This window comes from Bubalus bubalis, chromosome 8, assembly GCF_019923935.1.
Source record: "Bubalus bubalis isolate 160015118507 breed Murrah chromosome 8, NDDB_SH_1, whole genome shotgun sequence".
NCBI classification, from domain to species: domain Eukaryota; kingdom Metazoa; phylum Chordata; class Mammalia; order Artiodactyla; family Bovidae; genus Bubalus; species Bubalus bubalis.
The window spans coordinates 108,890,738-108,913,890 of record NC_059164.1 but is presented as its reverse complement, the minus strand read 5'-3'; the positions used below and the strand labels follow the sequence as shown (position 1 = coordinate 108,913,890).

At 38.9% G+C, this 23,153-nt stretch overlaps 1 long non-coding RNA gene across 2 annotated transcripts in view; it reads left to right on the top strand.

Annotated features, from left to right (window-relative positions):
- Positions 1-199: 199 nt before the first annotated feature.
- The window catches only part of LOC123334913, a 53,676-nt gene continuing 30,722 nt past the window's right edge, over positions 200-23,153 (top strand). For both annotated transcript variants that reach the window (XR_006553113.2, XR_006553112.2), the window contains exons 1-2: positions 200-347; positions 2,288-2,570. This is a non-coding gene — a long non-coding RNA (uncharacterized LOC123334913). The remainder of the gene's footprint in view (positions 348-2,287; positions 2,571-23,153) is intronic.

Genomic DNA, 23,153 nt, shown 5'->3' with positions numbered 1-23,153 from the left:
TTCCACAAGGCAGATTCTCAAAGTGAGCACTGTGGGCTGTCTGTGTATAAATTGTGTCAGGTATTTTTATTTCAAAAAAATTCACAGTAACAACCCCCGCCCCATCCCCCACCCCCATCCCTCTGCAGGGAACCAATCACACAAGTCTGTAGTAAAGGATCCCAGATGTCTTCGATTTCTCAAGACCTATTCAGGTAATTGATTGTGACCCACTCTCAGCTTGAGAACCACGTTTGCTTAGAGCGCATGGCAGTAAGGTGCTGACCGTACAGGTTAAATGAAGAGGAATGTTTAGAATCACCAAGGGCCAGAAGGGGTTTGTTGGCTTACTTCGGAGAAAGAAAATGGTAAGGATTAAGAATTAAAATTATCAATATGTTTGGATGTCAAATGTGGAGTGAGAATGGCGGGATGGAGAGAGTGTTAATGGGAGGGAAGAATCTATTTACGCTAACTCAGGTTTCTGGTCTGAGATCTGGGTTGGGATCCAAGGGTTCAGAAAAAGGGGCATGTTTCTGGAAGCAAAACTGATGAAAGGTATGTATGAGTACATATTACTTATGCTCAGGAAGCAGGACTGAAGTCACTGCCCAAGGAACTAATAAAATTAACTTTCTGGATCCTTTCAAATCCTAGGTGAACACATGGACATATTCTTGTAAATGTCCCAAATTGGAGATTTAATTTTTTCTTATTTGTAAAGAGGATTCTCCCAGTTTTATAGGCTTCATGCCTCACAGACCTTCAGCGGAGAGCTGGGAAATAATTGTGTTGAAGGGTCCAATGCCTGAGTGACTTCCCACTAATACTGTCATGTAGGAAATTTTACATATTTCTCTAAAATTAGAGATGATATTTTCTTATAAGCTGGCCATTCAAAAATAAGCGATATATTGATACAAACATTAAAATAATTATATTTTACTCCAAGATATTGTCAAACATATTATGCAATGTGGTTTAGGTGTGTATTTAGAAATTAATTCTTCATGGAATTATCTGTCAAGCAACTGATATTTACAGAAAAGCTCATTTATTTCCTTGTATCACAAGTGAATGAATATTAAATAAACTAGTTTTTTTTTTCTTTTGTCTGTCACTAAGCCCAAATTTGCTTAGCTCTAAATTGCAGAAGTTATTTAATTTATGGTAGTTGGTACATTTTAGTATATCTTAGTTTTTCGTGATTGTAATACACTTTTGATCCTTTTAATGTATACTTTTTATTTTTCAGTTTAAGCATCTTTAGATTTGGTGGGATGGGATATAAATTATACATATATGTACTCACACATCCCCTTCACAAATGTTACAAACTAATTTTTAAATTTCATGTTTTTTAAATATAAATGGAAAGGGCTTATAAAAACACTTTTCTCATTAGTTATCATGATTCTCTACTTTAAATATTTAAAAATGTGTGCCCAGTATATACATCTTCAGGAGACTAAAAATACGTGGCCTCCAGTTCACCACACTTTTTGCATTTGTCACTTCATTTAAAAGTATTTATAATTTTTGTCACCTTATGAATACATATTGTAATTTAGATACTGTTAATTGATGACAAAGCATAAACACTGCTTTGGGGTAAAAATAATCACTGAGTATAATTTTGGGTAATAGGAGATTCTTTCTAGACTATCTGGTTGGAAATATAATGGATGAAATTAATACTGCAAGTACAAGTATCTTGAAAATTACAGGAATATAGGATGATATACAGGAGAAGGCAATGGCACCCCACTCCAGTACTCTTGCCTGGAAAATCCCAGGGATGGAGGAGCCTGGTTGGCTGCAGTCCATGGGATCTCTGAGTCAGACACGACTGAACGACTTCACTTTCACTTTTCACTTTCATGCACTGGAGAAGGCAATGGCAACCCACTCCAGTGTTCTTGCCTGGAGAATCCCAGGGACGGGGGAGCCTGGTGGGCTGCCGTCTATGGGGTCGCACAGAGTCGGACACGACTGAAGCGCTTAGCAGCAGGATGATATACATTTTTTTCTGGGGAATATTCATAACACTAAAAATAATCTTATAAATCAGTTTTAAGAAAAATAGCTTGCCTTTGCTAACTGCACATCCTGTAGAGATGAATGTTGAACACCAGACCAAAGATCCTCCAGTTGCAATGTTACTTCCCATGTTTAATAGCGGTCATCCAAGCGGTCATCCAATAGCAGTTTGGTGTCCATGTCAATACATACATAATGACTAAGCCATTGAGTCATTTTCTTAACATTATACAACCCATATCTTAGCAGTTTTTTTTTTTAATGTCAGAAGAGTCTATCCCCAGGCAGGTTTCAGCATGAATGTTTCTGCGTGTCATAATCCAGAAGTGTCCCAAGGTCCTTAGAAGCCGGCCATAAAACTGAGTCTGGAGACACTGAGCAGAAAGCGGCTTGGCAGCTACATCCAAAGTGACAAAATCTATACAGCAAGACTGTAAATAGGAGGTTTAAGGAGAACGTATTTCATATGACTTGCGCTGTAGACATCATCACCCATAAGCGGCAGGACATCTGAGGCAACTCTTCCAGATCTGATCCTGCAGAACTGCTATGTAAGTTGATTTCTCAGTCTCTCTCAAAGAGTCCAGACAGTTGTGCGGTAGCTCCGACATACTGCACACAGCAGAAATTCTGAACCAAAAGATGCCTTGAGAGAGAGAGGGAGCACATTGGTATTTTTGGTGTTTAACAAGTAATTCTCAGTTCAGGATCAAAAGCCTCACTTTGTTTTTCTCTGCTAAATAAGGGATCCTCTTACTATAAAGACAAAGTTAGCCTGGGGACTTTTGCTTTCCTAGCAAACTCTGAGTGACTTTATAAAATGTCTCACATCAACTCTGCACATAGTCGAGGGTGGGAGATGAAAGAGCAAACAGGGAATCACACTGAAATGCAGTAAGTGCTGCCACAGATTTGAGGAAAGAGATCGACAGACCACCAGGCTGGCCGTAGGTGATAGACAAGACACCCAGGGGTGAAGTTAAAGTTGGCTTTTAAGGATGAATGCAGTGAGCATGGCAAGGAGCTAGAGGACTTTGGAGTATAGCCTGTATTAAAACAGCAGTCATCAGTCTGCTGAGATTCCTTTATGAAAACAGTTTTAGATGCCTAATTGAAATTGTGGTGCTAGAAAGATTCTTGAGAGTCACTTGAACAACAAGAAGATCAAACCAGTCAATCCAAAAGGATTTCAACCCTGAATATTCATTGGAAGGGACTGATGCTAAAGCTGAAGCCCCAATTCTTTGGCCACCTGATGCAAAGACCTGACTCATTGGAAAAAAAACCCTGATGCTGGGAAAGATTGAGGGCAGGAGGAGAAGGGGATGACAGAGGATGAGATGTCTGGATGGCTTCCTCAAATCAACTGACAGGAGTTTGAGCAATCTCCAGGAGATAGAGAAGGACAGGGAAGCCTGGCTAGTTGCAGTCCATGGGGTTGCCAAGAGTAGCGCATGACTTAGTGACTGAACATCAATCAATCAATTGGAAATTTACATGTCCCTCTAGTTTTGTTCTATTTAACAATCAAACATTGGCAAACATAAGGAAGGGATTTCATGTCATACAAGACTGTTATAAGCACAGATCAGACATTTAATATTTTTCGAAACACATTCCAATTATTTTACCTTCCTGGCTTTCAATTTTCCAATAAAGTTAGAATCATAATAGTGTCATTACTATTTAGATGTAAATTACATGCAATATGTTTAATGCAATGTGATCATGTATTTGGGGCATGATACACCTTTCCTGTAATTAATTATACAATAATTGCCACAAACATTTAATAACCAAAAAAATCATCAATGTGATAAAAAAGTGTATCATCTGTTTAAGATAATATGAATGATTCATATATATGTATATACATGTGTGTTTAAGCTTCTGATATAAATTATGTTTAAACAACTTCTTCCTATTTCCTCCTTACACCGTAGAGACTACCCTCATCTTTTTATTACTAACTCCTTCCTTTCTTTTGTATATTTCTTTATAAAATGATAATATTTGGTTGGGTATATGTCAATACATTACTGATGATCTTTAAATTATCTGTCAGATATGGTCATTCAGTTCATGCTAAAATCCCATTGTTTATACACAGAGGTGGCTCATGTAAAAAATAAGTAATCTAATCATGAAAGCTGTGCTATAATTAACAATAATGAGAGACAATATTTCATGTGTAATAGCTATTTCCGCATGACAGCATTGGTCTATAAAAGGATGCATTTATTTTTATATGCCACATAAGAGATGATATCTAGAAATTCTGGTTCTGAAATGGATGCCATGATTTTTAGCTGCAGTAGTCTCATCTGACTACTCTAGACAGAAATAGACCATCTGCCGAGGCTTGTTAATATAGCATCATCTCATTGATTCTTTTCAGGCGCACATGCTTTCAATTACAATTTATCCCCAAATTGTAGAGCCTCTTGTCATCTGGATTGTCTTTGTTGCTAATATTCAGCCCTTTTATCAAAGTTGGCTCCTACCTTTTCACGTTGGAGTGATCTTTTCTGAAAGATCAAGACAACAATTCTGATAAATAATGCAGTGTTTTAGAGTATGGAAAACATTTTAATATGTATTTTTGCACCTCACTATAAACATATCAAACATGTTTGGGTATTAGAAAATAATGGAAAATTTGTGTTTTGTGGTACAAGTAGGCATTTAAGGATGTGATGCCACAAAGTCAAAGTCAGTGATGTAGGGGTAAGCTGATCTGTAAGGTAAGGGCTTATCAATTTTTTAACACAGAAGAAATAATTATTTTTAATGGCCACTTTGGATATTATAGTCAATTTGAACAATAAGTCTAAAATGTCTAAGACAATTTTTAATTCCTAACTAAACAACTTTACCTTTTTTTTTAACTTAATGGATAATAAGAAAAATACATAGTAAAAAGTTGCTTCAGTTTGATAAAAATACTGAACAGCTGTATTCCTCAAATGTAAAGTTGTGCTTTTCACTCATGATTCATGTATATTGAGTTTAGGCAGGGAAGCAATTCAGTTAGCTTGGTTTGAATTACTCACAAAATTACAATAAAATATTAATAATAGCTATAATTTATTGAGCATTTACTGTGCTTCACACATTATACCATATTTTAATATGCATTAACTAATTTACAAAATGAACTAATGATTTGAGTATTTAATTTTCCTTACTTTGCACCTAAGGTGTATGACCATTGAGTTAGGTGACTTTCCAAATTTCACATCGCTTACTACTGTGGTAATTGTCAAGGGTAGAATTTACCATCGGAATTCCAAACTACAAAATCTGTATTCTTAACTGCTACACTACCTAAGACTGATAGGATAATCCCCAGTTGCAAAATTTGTCAAAATCAGAGTTCCATTCTGGGTCAAGTTTCTTGTTATTGATGCTGCAACAGCAGCGTGCCAACATCATGTGGGTGCATGTTCAGTTGCTAAGTCACGTCTTCGACGCCTCTTTCCATGCAAGACTACTGGAGTGGGTTGCCACTTCCTTCTCCAGGGGATCTTCCAGACCCAGGGATAGAATCTGTGTCTCTTACTTTTCCTGTCGACAGGTGCATTTTTTACCACTGAGCCACATAGGAAACCCCTTAGTTACCTGACCTGAGATCAAACCCAAGTCCCCTGCATTGCAAGGTGGATTCCTAACCACTGGATGACCAGGGAAATCCCAAACTTTGATTATTTTTAGTTTCTAATTTTCCTAACCCTTTATTATAAAAAATGTACATAATTTGAATTTTGCTTAATTGTGATTAAAACTAAATTTCCTATTTCAGCTTAAAGCTAGCCTCATTCTAAAAACTTTCTTTTTGTCCCTTTTATCAGTCTTTCTAAAACCCAGCTGTGAAAACTTGCAGTGGATTGTCAGAAGTGGGACACAGTGAAAAAGTATACTTTGAATTTAAAGATGATATCAGTTCAGTTCAGTTAAGTTGCTCAGTCGTGTCCGACTCTTCATGACCCCATGAATCGCAGCACGCCAGGCCTCCCTGTCCATCACCAACTCCCGGAGTTCATGCAGACTCACGTCCATTGAGTCAGTGATACCATCCAGCTATCTCATCCTCTGTCGTCCCCTTCTCCTCCTGCCTCCAATCCCTTCCCAGCATCAGGGTCTTTTCCAATGAGTCAACTCTTTACATGAGGTGGCCAAAGTATTGGAGTTTCAGCTTTACAATCATTCCTTCCAATGAAAACCCAGTACTGATCTCCTTTAGGAGGGACTGCTTGGATCTCCTTGCAGTCCAAGGGACTCTCAAGAACTTCTCCAAGACCACAGTTCAAAAGCATTAATTCTTTGGTGGTCAGCTTTCTTCACAGTCCAACTCTCACATCCATACATGACCACTGGAAAAACCATAGCCTTGACTAGACGGACCTTTGTTGGCAAAGTAATATCTCTGCTATTTAATATGCTATCTAGGTTGGTCATAACTTTCCTTACAAAGATGATATAGCTTTTCTCAAAGGACCAAAGGAGATAAAATGAAAATGAACAGGTAAATATAGAAGAAGTTGAAGTTGAACGGTTCTATGAAGACCTACAAGACCTTTTAGAACTAACACCCAAAAAAGATGTCCTTTTCATTATAGGGGACTGGAATGCAAAAGTAGGAAGTCAAGAACACCTGGAGTAACAGGCAAATTTGGTCTTGGAATACGGAATGAAGCAGGGCAAACTAACAGAGTTTTGCCAAGAAAATGCACTGGTCATAGCCAACAGCCTTTTCCAACAACACAAGAGAAGACTCTGCACATGGACATCACCAGATGGTCAACACCGAAATCAGATTGATTATATTCTTTGCAGCCAAAGATGGAGAAGCTCTATACAATCAACAAAAACAAGACTAGGAGCTTACTGTGGCTCAGATCATGAACTCCTTATTGCCAAATTCAGACTTAAATTGAAGAAAGTAGGGAAAACCACTAGACCATTCAGGTATGACCGAAATCAAATCCCTTATGATTATACAGTGGAAGTGAGAAATAGATTTAAGGGCCTAGATCTGATAGATAGAGTGCCTAATGCACTATGGACTGAGGTTCGTGACATTGTAAAGGAGACAGGGATCAAGGCCATCCCCATGGCAAAGAAATGCAAAAAAAAGCAAAATGGCTGTCTGAGGAGGCCTTACAAATAGCTGTGAAAAGAGAAGTGAAAAGCACAGGAGAAAAAGAAAGATATAAACATCTGAATGCAGAGTTCCAAAGAATAGCAAGGAGAGATAAGAAAGCTTTCCACAGTGATCAATGCAAAGAAATAGATGAAAACAACAGAATGGTAAAGACTAGAAAGCTCTTCAATAAAATTAGAGATAGCAAGGGAACATTTCATGCAAAGATGGGCTCTATAAAGGACAGAAATGGTATGGACCCAACAGAAGCAGAAGATATTAAGAAGAGGTGGTAAGAATACACAGAAGAACTGTACAAAAAAGATCTTCATGACCCAGATAATCACAATGGTGTGATCACTCACCTAGAGCCAGATATCCTGGAATGTGAAGTCAAGTGGGCCTTAGAAACCATCACTACGAGGTGATGCAGAGGTGATGCAATTCCAGTTGAGCTACTTCAAATCCTGAAAGATGATGCTGTGAAAGTGCTGCACTCAATATGCCAGCAAATTTGGAAAACTCAGCAGTGGCCACAGGACTGGAAAAGGTCAGTTTTCATTCCAATCCCAAAGAAAGGCAATGCCAAAGAATGCTCAAACTACCACACAATTGCACTCATCTACATGCTAGTAAAGTAATGCTCAAAATTCTCCAAGCCAGACTTCAGCAATACGTGAACCATGAACTTCCAGATGTTCAAGTTGGTTTTAGAAAAGGCAGAGGAACCAGAGACCAAATTGCCAACATCCACTGGATCATCGAAAAAGCAAAAGAGTTCCAGAAAAAACATCTATTTCTGCTTTATTGACTATGCCAAAGCCTTTGACTGTGTGGATCACAATAAACTGTGGAAAATTCTGAAAGAGATGGGAATACCAGACCACCTGACCTGCCTCTTGAAAAACCTGTATACAGGTCAGGAAGCAACAGTTAGAACTGGACATGAAACAACAGACTAGTTCCAAATAGGAAAAGGAGTATGTCAAGGCTGCATATTGTCACCCTACTTATTTAACTTCTATGCAGAGTACATCATGAGAAACGCTGGACTGGAAGAAACACAAGCTGGAATCAAGATTTCCAGGTGAAATATCAATAACCTCAGATATGCAGATGACACCACCCTTATGGCAGAAAGTGAAGAGGAACTAAAAAGCCTCTTGATGAAGGTGAAAGAGGAGAGTGAAAAAGTTGGCTTAAAGCTCAACATTCAGAAAACGAAGATCATGGCATCTGGTCCCATCACTTCATGGGAAATAGATGGGGAAACAGTGGAAACAGTGTCAGACTTTATTTTTTTTGGGCTCCAAAATCACTGCAGATGGTGACTGCGGCCATGAAATTAAAAGACACTTACTCCTTGGAAGAAAAGTTATGACCAACCAAGGTAGCATATTGAAAAGCCGAGGCATTACTTTGCCAACAAAGGTCCGTCCAGTCAAGGCTATGGTTTTTCCTGTGGTCATGTATGGTGTGAGAGTTGGACTGTAAAGAAAGCTGAATGCCGTAGAATTGATGCTTTTGGACTGTGGTGTTGGAGAAGACTTGAGAGTCCCTTGGACTGCAAGGACATCCAACCAGTCCATTCTAAAGGAGATCAGCCCTGGGATATCTTTGGAAGGACTGATGCTAAAGCTGAAACTCCATACTTTGGTCACCTCATGAGAAGAGTTGACTCATTGGAAAAGACTCTGATGCTGGGAGGGATTGGGGGCAGGAGGAGAAGGGGATGACAGAGGATGAGATGGCTGGATGGTATCACTGACTCAATGGACGTGAGTCTGCGTGAACTCCGGGAGTTGGTGATGGACAGGGAGGCCTGGCATGCTGAGATTCATGGGGGTCACAAAGAGCCGGACACAACTGACTGAACTGAATTGAACTGAAATATAGATAACCTTTGGAAATGGTAATGGACATTTAGGAAAATCATAATCTTAATTTTTCTCAGAAAATTTGGAGCATGGCTCTACAGTGATATGTAGAACTATAGGTTTGGCTAGTCATGTGGCATGTGAAAATGGATATGACCAGGTTCATGTAAAATAGCATCATAGTAGTGGCAAGACCCAGCTGAGCTTGGAAACCATGACCGTGGATTGGCCCTAGTTCTTGACTGATGGTGTTCTCTTATTCAGCCATACTGAATAGTTAGCTATTAGGAGGAGAGAGGGAATTTGGGTAGATTAATCCAAGGTTGGGGATTTATAAGGTAAAGACAGTGGAAGGAAAATGGACCTAGGCATTGAAGGTGCTGACAATAAGTGGTTGAAAATGATGGACCACGAACCCCCTGAACTATAGGTTCTAGGATGTGTAAGAGCCTAGAATTGTAGAGAGAAGTAGTGTTTGGTAGAAAAGGGTCTGCATTTCTCAACAGCATGAGAGAAAGTGGAAGAGAGTGAGATTTCTATGATGGAAATTGAGATTCAAAGTTGCTACAGTTTAGGGAAATGACAAGATCTGAGCTCTGCTCATTAGAGCTTGTAGCTGAAGTGAGCATTGGTCAAAGAGCTGGGCAAACTACAGTCCATGGTGTTGTAAGAGTCAGGCTGGACTTAGCAACTAAAACCAACAGCACCAAGAAAGATTTGATTCAGAGCTATGTGTTTGGTTGATCACAGGGTGCTGAAATTGTTCTGGGTGGTTTGCAGCCATGCACTGAGAGGACTTCAGTGAAGCAGATAATCAGTGACTGAGAGGAAGTGACCAGGAAGGCTTTTAATTATTAGAGTGGATATGGGAGAACACACAGAGAGAAGGACTTGGGCGTAAAAGTAAGTGTGTAATGGTCAAGGTTCCTAGAAGAATATCAGTGTTCTTTCTCCCAAGTTCTATGATGTGTAGGGCTTCCCTTTGTGGCTCTGTTGGTAAGAATCCCCCTGTAATGCAGGAGACCTGGGTTTGATTCCTGGGTCAGGAAGATCCCCTGGAGAAGGGATAGGCTACTTAATCCAGTAGCTTAATACTTAATACTTAATCCAGTATTCTTGTGCTTCCCTTGTGACTCAGCTGGTAAAGAATCCACCTGCGATGTGGGAGACCTGGGTTTGATCCCTGGGTTGAGAAGGTCCCTTGGAGAAGGGAATGGCTACCCACTCCAGTATTCTGGCCTGAAGAATTCCACGGATTGTGTAGTCGATGGGGTTGCAAAGAGTCAGACATGACTGAGTGACTTTCACTTTCACGTTCATGATGTATAGAGCAACTAGCTCCTTGCAACTTCCAGTAAGGCAGTCCTTGAGTAAGAATTTGATTTCAGTAAAGATCAGGGTGTAGAAGGAGAATTGTTCCCAAAGCTACAGTGGGGACTTTTTTTTTTTTTTTTTTAATTTCTAATGCAAAGAGAGTTTTAGCAAGTTCTATAGAGAATTTTGTAAAAAATATTGACAAGGAGATATGAAAATTAGCAAGGATGAGTAGCTGAGTAAATATTATTTGAGTCTTGAATTTAGGTCATGGTAAAAAAAAAGTGAGGAGATGTATATTTTATCTCAAATTCTATAGTAAAATCTTACTCAACTCTTTGGCTCATAAACAATCTCTAGGATTTGTGAGTTTATAATGTTTAGAGTCTTATTCATTCATTTGGCTTTTAATTACAACATCATAATGATTCAGGAACCATAAAGATGAAAGCATAAATTTTCTAATGTTGCCCTGGAGATTATTCAAAAAAAAAAACAACCAAAAAACCTTGTGTATTTAGTTAGATATGGTTAACTGATAATTTTTTCAAATTTCCAAATACACTACAAAAATGGTAAAACATTGTCTTTCACTTAATTGTCAGGATTTCTATGTTTAATTTTTCTTTCGTTAAAGAATCATAATCATTGTCTTTCTGCATGCCCTTAATATAACTCCAATACTTTGGCCTGATATGAAGAACTGACTCTTTTAAAAAGACCCCTATGCTGGGAAAGATTGAACGCCGGGGGAGAAGGGGACAACAGAGGATGAGATGGTTGGATGGCATCACTGACTCAATGGACATGAGTTTGGGTAAACTCCAGGAGTTGGTGGTGGACAGGGAAGCCTGGCGTGCTGCAGTCCATAAGGTCGCAAAGAGTCAGACACGACTGAGTGACTGAACTGAATTGAACTGAATATTCATTCTTAATCATGTGAACAAATGGCTAAAATACTAATCCCCTAAATTCTTTTTAAAAAAAATTTTTTTAATCCCCTAAATTCTTGTCATTTATAATATCAACAGTCAACTTGACTGGCTCCTATTGTAAGATATATATATATATATATAATAAATTATACCAGGCTCAGGTTTGGATAAATCTATTTCCTCTGGGCCTGATCCTTTTCTTAATTTCTATTTTGTAAGGGCACAGAGAAAATGTTTTAACATAGCTAGAGTGACCCCACTCCCATCTTTCTATATCAGTCCCATGGGTGGAAAATATGAAATGAGTTCAAGGAGCACTGATACCTTGTATAGACAATATATTTTCCTCTAATTTTTTTATTATGGAAAAATCTTTATGCCTCTAGCAAAGTTGGAAAACTTTTACAATGAGCTGACAGTCATCACCTAGATTCCAAAATTAGCATTTTCCTATAAATATTTTATCAAGTAAACATTATTCCATTTCTATCTCCCATTACAAAGCCATCTTATTTTTGGTGCACTTCAAACTAAATTGCAGACATCAGTAAATTTCTTCCAAATCTCTCAGCATGTGCATGATTAACTAAATCTCCTTGTCTCAAGGGATTTCTTGGTTCATATTAAAGTTATTATTATTATTTAAAATTTATTATTGAGCCAAAAATGTGTGTGTATCCCCCAAAATGTTATACTGTCTTTATGTTATAAACACCACATGGATAAAACAACCTGAAATACCAATTTAAAAGGGATTTTAACCAAAGTTCCTCAAAACTTTTTTAAAATTAAACTTATTTTGATTACCTTACATAAGGGTTCATATTTTTTATTGAAGTATAGTTATTTACAATAATGTGTTAGTTTCAAGTATATGGCATAGTGGTCAATATTTTTATAAAATATTCTATTATAGGTTATTATAAGATAAAGGCTATAATTTTGTTATACAGTATATCCTGTTTGCTGCTAAGTCGCTTCAGTTGTGTCCGACTCTGTGGGACCCCAGAGACGGCAGCCCACCAGGCTCCCCTGTCCCTGGGAGTCTCCAGGCAAGAACGCTGGAGTGGGTTGCCATTTCCTTCTCCAATGCAGGAAAGTGAAAAGTGAAAGTGAAGTCACTCAGTCGTGTCCGACTGTTAGCGACCCCATGGACCGCAGCCTCCCAGGCTCCTCCATCCATGGGATTTTCCAGCCAAGAGTACTGGAGTGGAATGCCATTGCCTTCTCCATATCCTTGTTACTAAGCTATTTTATACATAGTAGTTTGTATCATTTAATTCCATTTCCATAATTGGTCCTTCCCCCTCTTTGGTGACAGAGAAGGCAATGGCACACCCCACTCCAGTACTCTTGCCTGGAAAATCCCATGGATGGAGGAGACTGGTAGGCTGCAGTCCATGGGGTCGCTAAGAGTCAGACACGACTGAGCGACTTCACTTTCACTTTTCACTTTCCTGCATTGGAGAAGGAAATGGCAACCCACTCCAGTGTTATTGCCTGGAGACTCCCAGGGACAGGGGAGCCTGGTGGGCTGCCGTCTCTGGGGTTGCACAGAGTCAGACACGACTGAAGCAACATAGCAGTAGCAGCCTCTTTGGTGACCAAAGTTCGTTTTATAGATCTGTTAATCTGTTTCTGTTTTGTATATGTATATTCATTTGCATTATTTTTTAATTTACATATAAATTATATCATATAGTACATGTCATTATCTATTTGACTTTTCACTAAGCAAAATATTCTCTAGGTCTATGTACATTGCTGCAAATGGCAGTATTTCATTCTTTTTTATGGCTGAGTAATATTCCATTGTGTACATGTGTATTTGTATCTGCACATATGCATACCATATCTTAATCCAATCATGTGTTGATTGGCACTTGGATTGCGGCCAAGTCTGGGTTCTTATAAATAGTCCTGCTATGAACATTGGAGAAGGAAATGGCAACCCACTCCAGTGTTCTTGCCTGGAGAATCCCAGGGACAGGGGAGCCTTGTGGGCTGGTATCTATGGGGTGGCACAGAGTCGGACAGGACTGAATCGACTTAGCAGCAGCAGCATGAACATTGGAGTGCCTGTGTCTTTTCAAGCTAGTGTTTTCATTTTTTTCCAGATGTCTACCAAGGAGTGGAATTGTTGGATTATATGGTAGTCCTATTTGCAATTTTTTAAGGCATTATCATACTATTTTCCATAGTAACTACATCAATTTACATTCCTATCAACAATTTACAAGGGTTGCATTTTCTCCACATCCTCTCTAACATTTATGGTTTGTAGACTTTGATGATGGCCATTCTGACCCATGTGATGTGATACTTCATATGATTTTGATTTGCATTTCTCTTAACAGTTAGCAATGGTGAGCATTCTTTCGTGTGCTTGTTGGCCATTTTTATGTCTTCTTTGGAACAGTGTCTATTGAAGTCTTCAGTTATTAATTGGACTATTTGGTGGGGTTTGTTGTTGTTGTTATTGAGTTGTGTGAGCTGTTTGTATATTTTGGATATTAACCCCTTGTCAGATGCATCATTTGCAAAAGTTTTCTCCCATTCCACAGGTTGTCTTTTCAAATTTTCCATCGCTGTGCAAAAGCTTGTAAGTTTACTTAGCTTCCATTGATTTATTTTTGCTTTTATTTCTTTCCTTAAGAGACTGAGGCAATAACATATTGTTATGATTTATGTTAAGGAGAATTCTGCCTATTTTCTTTTCTGGAAAGTTCATAGTTTTAGTATTTATATTTGAGTCTTGTTATTTCTTCTCTTTCATTTCTTATTTTATTTTATTTGAATCCTCTCTCTTTTCTTCTTGTTGAGCCTGGCTAAAGCTTATCAACTCTGTGTATCTTTTCAAAAAGCTCTTGGGTTAATTGATCTTTTCTACTGTTTTTAGATCTCTATTTTATTTCATTTGCAATCTTTATTATTTCCTCCCTTCTGCTGACTTTGGATCTTGTCTGTTCTGTTTTTCCTAGTTGTTTTAGGTGATTGGTTAGGTTTATGAGGTATTCTCCTCGTTTCTTGAGGAAGGCCTGTATCACTATGAACTTCCCTCTTAGAATCACTTTCACTACATCTCATTTATTTTAGACGGTTGTGTTTTCATTTTTCTTGATGTATTTTCTGATCTCCTCTTTGATTGCATCATTGACTCACTGGGTTTTAGTAGCATACTATTTAGTCTGTTTTCCCATTTTTATTTCAGTAGTTGATTTCTAGTTGCACACTGTTGTTGGAAAATATATCTGATATAAATGTTTAAATTTGTTGAGGCTTTTTATGTGACCTTATAAGTGATCTATCCTGGAGAACATCCCAAGCACACTTTAAAAGACAGTATATTCTGCCTTTTTTGGATATAGTATCCTGTAGATATTGATTAAGTCTAACTAGTTTATTGTGTCATTTAGCACCTCTGTTACCTTATTGGTTTTCTGTCTAGATGATCCATTCATTGATGTTAGTAGAGTGTTAAAGTCCCCTACTCTCATAGTATTACTGTGTTTTCCCCTTTATGTTTGTTAGTAATTTGCTTTGTATATTTAGAGGCTCTTATATGGGTCTGTATGTTAATGAGTGTAATATCCTGTTCTTATATTGATTCCTTTATTGTTATATAACGATAATGCCCTTCTTTGTCTTTTGTTATAGCCTTTGTTTTAAAGGCTGTTTTATCTAAGTATCACTACTGTTGCTTCTTGTCATTTCTGTTAGCATAAAATATCTTTTATCTATCCTTTCACTTTCATTCTGTGTGTGTCTTTTGCCCTGAAGTGAATTTCTTATAGGCAGCATATTGAAGGGTCTTACTTTTCCTTCAAAAATTTTTACTGGAGTATAGTTGGTTTATAATGTTGTGCCAGTTTCTGCACCACAGCAAAATCATATGCATACATATATCCCCTCTTTTTTAGATTTCCTTCCCATTGAGATCACCAGAAGGCACCGAGTAGAGTTCTCTGTGCTATAGAGTCAGTTCTCATTAGTTATTTGCTTTATACATAGTAGTGTATATGTGTCAGTTACAATCTCCCAATCCATTCCACCCATCCTCTTCCCCCTTGGTATTCATACATTTCATTCTCTAGGTGCATGTCTCTATTTCTGCTTTGCAAATAAGTTCATCAATACCATTTTTCTAGATTCCACATATATGTGTTAATATATGATATTAGTTTTTCTCTTTCTGTCTTCCTTCACTCAGTATGACAGTCTCTAGGTCCATCCACAACTTTGAAAATGGCATTATTTCATTAATTTTTATGGGTGAGTAGTATCCCATCTTTATCTATTCCTCTGTTGATGGACATTTAGGAAGAATCTAATTTTTTAATCCAATCAGTTACTCTGTCTTTGACTAGCACATTTAGTCTGTTGACATTTAGAGTAATTACTGATGAGTATGTATTAATACTTATTGCCATTTTATTCCTTATTTTCTAATTGTTTTTGAGGTTCTTTGTTAATTTCTTTGTTTTATTTCTCTTTTATGGTTTGATGATTTTAGTTTTTAGTATGCTTGAATTTCTTTCTTTTTTTGTGTGTATCTATATTTTTGATTTGTGATTACCATGGGGTTCATAAGGGTTTCCCAGTTCAGTTGGTAAATAATCTGCCTGCAATGCAGGAGACCCTGGTTCAATTCCTGAGTCAGGAAGATCCCCTGGAGAAGGGAAAGGCTACCCACTCCAGTATTCTGGCCTGGAGAATTCCATGGACTATATAGTCCATGAGGTCTCAAAGAGTTGGACACGACTGAGTGACTTTCACTTTCACTTTGGGGTTCATATATATTGAACCATTATTATATCTATTTCCTTTATTTGTTCATATCTATTTCGTTTAAACTGATAATTATTTAAGTTCAAGCACATTCTAAAGGATTTATATTTTTAATCTCTTCCCCCACATTTTGAAAACATGTTTTACATCTTCATCTTTATCCCTTTACAGTTCTATTGTAGTTACAGTTGTTTTCATACCTTTTTTAAAAAAAATTTTACTCTACCTACTGGCTTATTTAAGAGATCTTCAATCCTTACTATATATTTGCCTTTCCTATAAAATCTTACTTCTTTTCCATTTAGAGAAGACCTTTTAACATTTCTTTTAGGCTTAAGATTAAAATTGATGAATTGTTTTAGTCTTTGCTTATCTGAAAAGTTCTTTATTTCTCCTTCTATTGTAAATGATTGCAGGATAGAGTATCTTAGGTTTCAGAACTTTCCCTTTCAGGACTTTGAATATATCATGTCAATCCCTTCTGGCCTGCAATATTTCTGCAGAGAAATCAGCTGATATTCTTTTGTGACTTCTCTTGTAACTGACTATTTTTCTCTTGCTGCCTTTGGAATTCTGTCTTCATCTTTAATGTCTGTCATTTTAATTATGACGTGTATTCGTGTGAGTCTGTTTGGTTTCATATTTTGGGGGACCCTCTGTGATCCTGTACCTGAATATCTGTTACTTTCCTTAGGTTTGGGAGGTATTCTACTATAATTTCTTGAAATATATTTTTGATCTCTCTTCTTCTCAGTGAACATCACTCAGTTGTGCCCAACTCTTTGCTACCCCATGGACTGACTGTACAGTCCATGGAATTCTCTAAGCCAGAATACTGGAGTGGGTAGCCATTCCCTTCTCCAGGGGATCTTCCCAACCCAAGGATTGAACTGAGGTCTCTCGCATTGTGGGAGAATTCTTTACCAGCTAAGCCATAAGGGAAGCCCGAGAATACTGGAGTGGGTAGCTGATCCCTTCTCCAGGGGATCTTCCCAACCCAGGAATTGAACCAGGGTCTCCTGCATTGCAGGTGGATTCTTTACCAACTGAGCTATCAGGAAAGTCCCCTCTCCTTTTCTGGAAACCCTAGAATATATATGTTGGTACACTGCTGAAGAATTGATGCTTTTGAACTGTGGTGTTGGAGAAGACTCTTGAGAGTCCCTTGGACTGCAAGGAGATCCAACCAGTCCATTCTGAAGGAGATCAGTCCTGGGTGTTCATTGGAAGGACTGATGCTAAAGCTGAAACTCCAATACTTCGGCCACCTCATGTGAAGAGTTGACTCATTGGAAAAGACTCTGATGCTGGGAGAGATTGGGGGCAGGAGGAGAAGGGGACGAAAGAGGATGAGATGGCTGGATGGCATCACTGACTCGATGGACATGAGTCTGAGTGAACTCTGGGAGTTGGTGATGGACAGGGAGGCCTGGCGTGCTGCGATTCATGGGGTTGCAAAGAGTCGAACACGACTGAGTGACTGAACTGAACTGAACTGAACACCTTATATTACTCCCATAAAAATTGTATGTTGCTTTTATTTAAAAAATTTGTCTTGCCGTCTACTGCTCTGATTGGGTGATTTTCATTATTCTATCTTTAAGATCCCTTAGGCACCCCCTGTGTCATTTAGCTGTCTATTCATTGCTCCTGGAGTATTTTTTATCTCAGAAATTGAATATCCATTTTTATTTGGGCCTTCTTTATTATTTCTAGTTTTCTGTTAAATTTATTTGTGTTTAGATCAATTCTCTTTCTCAATTCAGTATTTATTTTTATTACAAACTTTTTGAACTCAGTGTCTGGTAGACTATTCATTGCATTATATTTTCAGGGATTTTTTTCTTATCCTTTCAGTTGAGAATAGTAGCTCTGCCTTTTCATTTTACTTAATTTCTCTGTCTCTGTGAATTTAGATGAAACAGTTATCCACTGTGGTCTTCATGAGTGTTTTTTTTTTTTTTTTTTTTTTTAAATGTAGGAGCATTTCTATGTAGACTGTGTGTGTCAAATGTCTTTAGTGTGAAGGCTGGATGTGATGTGGACACCAGCCAAATTTTCCTTCAGGGTGTGCTGACTGCTGTCACCTTGATAGTGGTTGTGGCTGGTGTTGGAGGATCTACAGTCTCTGCTGGGTGTGAGTTGGGACTTTCTTTCTCCTGAGGCACAATCTCCAGCTGCCCTGTCATGGCAGGGTCTGCTCCCAAGTTGCTGAAACAGAAATCTTGAAGGCTGGGCTCAATTTGGCTCTTTTACTTTTGAGTGTTTTTCCTTCTCCCACACTGAGGCATTTGCTGCAAAGGAGGAGGGTGCTGAAGTCAGTGGGCTTCTGCGCTTACAGAGTTCACATGTGCTGCCTGTTTAGCTGTCTGAGGCTCTACTCAGACATGGCCCAGGTTCATCTCTCTTCATGTCTTGTGATTGTCCCAGATCTAATGCAAGGTTGTGGCATGGTGTGGGCAGGACCAGAGTATTTGCCCGGCTGGGAGTGGGGATTGTAGTATGTTGGCAGGGGTTTGAGTGACTGTGCTGCCATCAGAGGTCTGGGCTGCTTCTTGGGTGCTGTTTGATTAAATGCCAATGATGGCCACTTCCCCTCAACCTGGACCACGACCCAGGCTCCCAGGTTGCTAGGCAAAATCTTCCCCCAGTTTCTGGCTTCCCCAGATCCAGGGCCAAGCTGAAATGTGAAGTGAGTGGGGTTGGAGTGTTTAGACATTTTGGATTGGGGAGGATGACAAGGTGCCAGCCTCTAGGGCACACCTCTCTCCGTCTTGTCTGTTGGTGAGCAGTACATGTACACTCCTTGTGGTCGGAGTCTAGGTTTCCCCAGCCCTGCATCTTTCTAGTGGTTCTCCATGCAGCCAGGGAGGTCTGTCCCCTCTGCATAGGGCCCAGGACTGGAACACCTAGTCTGTGGCTCAACCAGCTCACTCACCAGGGCAAGTTTCTGCCTGAGCAATCTTCCTCTTCCTCCCCTTCCAGGGGTACAAGTCCTGACCTGATGCTCTGTTTCCTGTCTTACCCCCATTGTATGCAAACTTTCATGCAGCCTTGTTATGAGCAGGAGTTCTCTGCCCATTTCCAGTTAGTTTTCTATGAGAATTGTTCCATATGTCCTACATTTGTAGGGGAAGGTGAACTCCACATCCTCTACCTCTATAATCTTGATCCTCCTTCCTAGATGTTTTAATTGGATTTTATAATGAAAGAAGATCAACTTTAGGCTAGATTTTCTCATATGTCTTTGTTTCTGACTGTATTTTCCTTTCAGAATATTTTATCCCCTCCTAAATGGATAGGATCTCAGGAGAGCAGGCTGAGTGATGGGTTGTGTGAAGTCCGAAAGAAAGAGAGAAATATCTGCAGACACAGTGGCCCTTATTAGACATGGCCTAATATTCCATCCTGTGACAGAGGATGATTTATTTTTTCCAATCAAGGTTGTTTTTAATTTCAAAATCCACTGATGCTATAATTAATCAAAGAATTACTGCTTTGAATAATTTATGTAATAATGCAATGGCATAAGGAGAATAAAATCTAAATCCTATGTGTGCCACATAGACTGAAGGAGTTAAGTGGCCAGATTTCATGAGCTGACTCAAGTTTGGATTATTTAACAGTTTGTTGTTGTTTTTACATCTCCATGGATTGTAGCCCACCAGGCTTCTCTGTCCATGGGATTTCGCAGGCAAGAATACTGGAGTGGGTTGTCATTTTCTTCCCCAGGGGATCTTCCCAACCCAAGGATCGAACCTGCATTGACAGGTGGATTTTTTACCACTGAGCTACCTGGGAAGCCCAGTAACTAAGTAGGATGCATTCCAGCTGGTAAAACCCAGTGGCTTCCTGGAGACAGTTCTCTACAATTTTCTTGATGATTGATTAAAGCATGTGCATGCATGCCGAGTTGCTTCAGTCATGTCTGACTGTGTGACCCCATGGACTGTAGCCTACCAGGCTCTTCCATCCATGGGATCCTCCAGGCAAGAATACTGGAGTGTGTTGTCACACCCTTCTCCAGGGGATCTTCCTGACCCAGGTATATAACAGGTTTCTCTTATATCTCCTGCATTGGCAGGTGGGTTCTTTACCACTAGTACTACCTGGGAACCCAGTCTGATTAAAGAGAGGTCTGGGATATACTGAGGAAGTGGCAGTGCTGCAAGATGGCAGGGACCGCAGGAGATTTGGAGCAGCTAATTTATCAACAAATATGAAAGTATTTCAGCTTTTAAACAATTGGTCCAGCCCTCACAGTGTGTATTACCTGAATGTCAATCCCACTTCCAGATGAAAATCAAAACATATGCTTGGTAGTGGAAATCTACTTCCATTCCAGTTTGGGAGCAATTACCAAAGATTTATCTTTTCCAAACATTTAATTTTTTGCTGGACTTTTGCATTTTTAAAATGTCATCACACATTCTGCTTTAAGGGACAGAGCTATTAATATTTCTTCTAGAGGAGGAAATGTGAAATATGAAGTTAGCCAAATTACCAAAGAACATATTTTGAACTGAAGATAGGTCAGTGAGGAGGGACGAAGTAATTAGAGGATGAAAGGGAAATAGACAAAGAAAGGTCAGATAATCTTGATATCATTGTTAACACCTTTGAATCTTCTATTATTATCAAGTCAAAATAAACAGCAGCTTATTAAAAGAAATTGAAGGCATAATGATTACCTCAGCCCAACAAGGCTGCTGAAGTGTTCTTTTCTCATTGGAAATAAGAAGGTCCAAACCTGCCCCTCCTGTAATGCTCACCTGCAAGCGGCTTTGTTTATTTTTCTTCCTGCCTGTATCGATTCAGCTCTATCTTCTTCCACTGTGTATGGAAAAGAACCCCTTTAAATATATAGCCAGACACACTCCAATACACTCTGGCCACCTGATGTGAAGAGCTGACTCATTTGAAAAGACACTGATGCTGGGAAAGATTGAGGGCAGGAGGAGAAGGGGACGACAGGGGATGAGATGGCTGGATGGCATCATCGACTCGATGGATGTGAGTTTGAGTGAACTCCGGCAGTTAGTGATGGACAGGGAGGCCTGGCGTGCTGCGATTCATGGGGCCGCAAAGAGTCGGACACGACTGAGAGACTGAACTGAACTGAAGATGCACATACACATACTCATGGACATTGTCTTCTTGGTGTTATTTTAAGAATTAACTATTAAGTTTGTTTAAGTATATTGTTGGAGTTCAGGTGGGGTCTGAAATACTGAGAACAAAACACACAAAGCTTCGCTTCCTATCAGCAACAAAACACAAATTAAAAAAAAAAATTCCTCCCCTAAGAATTTCAAATTGAGAATTGCTTAGTAAATCAAGCAAATTATATGGAATTTCTGTTATGTATGTTAGAATATATGCACACATTTTGCCTAATGCATATTAACTAATACACACACAGGGAGGCCTGGCATGCTGCAGTCCATGGGTCACCAAGAGTCAGACAGGACTGGGCGACTGAAAAACAACACACACTGTATTTGTATATGTTACTAATATACACAAACACTGAGATCAGTGGAGATCAAAGGAAATATGAATGATTATGATTTTACTGAAAGTGAAGATACCTAGAGAGAAAGAGAGCAGGGGGAGAAAGAGAGGGAGAGAGAGAGCAAGACAGAGACTGGCTCCATGAAGAACTTGCTAGAAGGGAGCAGGGTTGGGAAGGATTCAGATGCAGAGGGAGGGAACCTCAGCTGAATTCATTAGATCTTTCTCTATCAGGGACCAGGCTGCAGCTCTGCCTGTGAACTCCTGTGTGCTCACTATCTGCACTTTCCTTTTCAAAATTAATTATTTAGAGCCATTTAGTGTGCCAGATCGTTCAGATAAGAAGAAAGTAATTTTAAGAGTTCATTTCAGAGTCTAAGTTATAAAGTAATGGAGACAGATCAGTATGAAGTTGAGTTTCAATATAAAACTATTATATGTCTCCACTTTTAAAGGTCTCCTTAGGGTTAAACCCACAGAATGAAAACACAGATAGCACAAGTGATCTCTCTCAGAGAGATGGAGAGAGCAAGTTGGGGGTGTTGGTGAGCAAAAATGGGTTGATAAGTTGTACGAGAGGAGTTTCATAGGAACCATTTCTGCCTGAACTCTGATAAATTAAGAAATAAGACTGTACTGTACTTACTTACTCAGTCGTGTCCAAGTCTTTGCGACTCCATGGACAGACTGCAGCCTGCCAACCCTTCTGTTCATGGGGATTCTCCAGGTAAGAATACTGGTGTGGGTTGCCATGCCTTCCTCCAGAGGATCTTCCTACCCTAGGGATTGAACTCAGGTCTCCTTCATTGCTGGGAGATTCTTTATGATCTGAGCCACCAGGGAAACCCAGAAATAAGACAAATGGCAAATATTCTGAGGAAGAACTCAGTGATGGAATATACACATTTATTTGTTCAATACCTCTCTCTCCTGCATCCATGTCAGAAATATAGATAAAATTTCAGATTCTCCTTTAAAACAGTGTAGGTCACCACTTACAATCAGCTAGAACTGGTCAGAAGTTGAACCCTTTTGCCCACTGTGATGTGAATAAACATGTATAGGTTAAGAAGAGCACATAGTAACAAAGGTCTTGGTCTATACTTCTTATTACCATGAATTTTGTTTTAAATATTTATCATTTAAATTATTTACATCTTATGTTAATGCAATGATTTGAATAAAGAATGACCTAAGCCAAAGGAAATCTAATTTACATTGTCTCTATACATATAAAACTATTTGACAGATGTGCAAAGTGATACCAGTTACATTGTGGAGAGAAGATCAGAAAGATTAAGTGATTTATCATATATTTAACATCTGAATTTATTCTTATAACAGAATATAATAATAGTGTGTAAAGCTGTTTGGGGGCTTCCCTGGTGGCTCAGATGGTAAAGAATCTGTGACTCTGCCTGCAATGTGGGAGATGTGGGTTATATCCCTGGGTTGGGAAGATCCCCTGGAGAAGGGAATAGAAATTCACTCCAGTATTCTTGTCTGGAGAATCCCAGCCAGAGGAGGCTGGTGGGGCTGAAGTCCATGGGGTCGCAAAGAGTT